The sequence below is a fragment of the Meriones unguiculatus genome, chromosome 5 (genome assembly GCF_030254825.1).
Source record: "Meriones unguiculatus strain TT.TT164.6M chromosome 5, Bangor_MerUng_6.1, whole genome shotgun sequence".
Classification (NCBI taxonomy): Eukaryota; Metazoa; Chordata; class Mammalia; order Rodentia; family Muridae; genus Meriones; species Meriones unguiculatus.
In genome coordinates, this window is record NC_083353.1 from 45,437,536 (window position 1) to 45,439,807 (window position 2,272).

Below are 2,272 nucleotides of genomic sequence, written 5' to 3' on the forward strand. Positions count from 1 at the left end.
ACAATCAAGTGAGATGCAGCTATTACCCCTGAATAAACCAAACATGTGGATCAGGAGAGGTTAATTTTTTATAACTTGTGGAAATGTTTAATGTACAAGAAAGTTTGTATTTTGAGACAGGCCTACAATGGTCTGCACAGTTCAGTTTTGCATGGGAAGCATCACGACAGTGGGGACAATGAAGACTATGGGGATGGCCTCAAGGGAGTCTGAGATGGAGCTGAGTTCTTTTTGGATGAGGTGGAGTTGGGATGAATTGACATCTTGTTGCCATCTCAGTGTTGGGGGGTAATGCTTCATTACCAGTATTTGTAATGAAGAGTTTTCTCTTTTCTCCTCAGATTTTTGGTACTTCAAATACACACACATACAATGAATAAAGCCAGCATACTCCACACTAACACAAACATTAAAATCACCTTGTTCTCTGAATTGAGTGTTGGGATTTCAGCCAACAGCATCCTTTTCGTCTTCCATCTCTGTATGCTCATTGGTGCGCACAGGCCTAAGCTCATTGATCTCGCCATTGGTTTCTTGGCCCTGACCCAACTACTGATGCTGCTAACTATGGGACTCATAGCTGCAGACATGTTTATGTCTCAGGGGAGTTGGGACCCCACCACATGCCAATCCCTTATCTATCTTATCTATCTTGAGGGGCCTCTCCCTTTGTGCTGCCTGTCTGCTGAATGTCCTCTGGACCATCATCCTCAGCCCTAGAAGCTGCTGCTTAGACAAGTTTAAACATAAATTTCCCCATGACATCTCCTGCGCCCTTTTTCTTTTTGTTCTCTACATGTCTTTTAGCAGTTACCTCCTGGTATCAATAAGTGCCATCCCCAATTCGACCTCAGATAATTTTATGTATGTTACTCAGTCTTGCTCACTTCTCACACTGAGTTACTCCAGACAAAACACATTTTCCACACTGGTGGTCTTCAGGGAAGCCTTTCTTATAAGTCTCATGGTGTTCTCCAGTGGGTACATGGTGACTCTTTTATACAGACACATGAAGCAGGCCCGACATCTTCACAGCACCAAACTTTCTCCAAAAGCATCCCCAGAGCGAAGGGCCACCCGGACCATCCTGCTGCTCATGAGCTTCTTTGTGGTTCTCTACATTTTGGACAGTGTTATCTTCCACACAAGAATGAAGTTCAAAGATGGCTCTCTGTTTTACTGTATCCAGATTCTTGTGTCCCATGGCTATGCCACAGTCAGTCCTCTTGTGTTTATTTGCACTGAAAAGCATATAACTAAATTTTTAAGGTCACTGTGGGACAGGAAATTAAATATCTGATTAATCAATGATGGGTAAAATTGTACACTCCTTAATACAATCCAATATGTTGCCATCATATCATGACATAGTAGGAACATTCTGTGGCTTAAACTGATATGTGAAAACATCCTTTTAACATTCCATCTGTTTACTCTGTGTGTGGATGGCAAGTATATAAAACAATATTAAACTGCATTCCCACTCAGATATCACATGAAGTTTATCTTTCTCAACGGGTTTTCAAAGGAGGTGTGTGAAATGGCTCTCATCTGTCTTTTTTAGCACATTACTTTTTATTTATTTATTTATTTATTTATTTTGGAATTTGTGGCAGGGTTTCTCCATGTAGCCCTGGCTATCCTGGGCTTGCTTTGTAGATCAGGCTGACCTCATACTCACAGAGATCTACCTGTTTCTGCCTCCCTGAGTGCCGGGATCAAAGGCATGTGCCATCATGCCCAGATTACTTTTAATTTTTTTAAAAAATGATTTAACTTTTAACTGTGTGTGTATGTTTTTGTGTCTGTGCTTGTGTCTGTGTGTGTGTTTGTGTGTGTGTATGTGTGTGTGTGTGTGTGTGTGTACGTGAGTGCAGGTCATCCTGGAGGCCAGAAATGTCAATTACTCTTAGAGCTAGACTTATAGGCAGTTGTGTGCCACCCAAGGGTGAGTGGTGATAATTGAACTTGAGTCTTTTAGAAAACAGTTTGCATATGTGCTGAGCCATTTCTCTGGCACAGCCCATTACTTTAAATATGACATTTTCAATAAATCAATGCCTCAGTTGTTTATATTTGGAAAAATATACAAGGAAACACTGTTTTGAGAATAAATTATCACAGGATGCAGAACACACACACACACACACACACATACACAGAGCCAAAATGATATGCAGAGAAGCATCCTGTCATTTGCATAATGGTGCTCCTATGGCCTGATTTAAAACAGTCAAAGTAGAAACAGCCACTGTCTAGAAGTGTCAGGATG

At 41.1% G+C, this 2,272-nt stretch overlaps 1 pseudogene; it reads left to right on the plus strand.

Moving 5' to 3' along the window:
* The first annotated feature begins 372 nt into the window (after positions 1–372).
* LOC132653982 (vomeronasal type-1 receptor 44-like) lies at positions 373–1,300 on the plus strand (annotated as a pseudogene).
* The last annotated feature ends 972 nt before the right edge of the window (positions 1,301–2,272 follow it).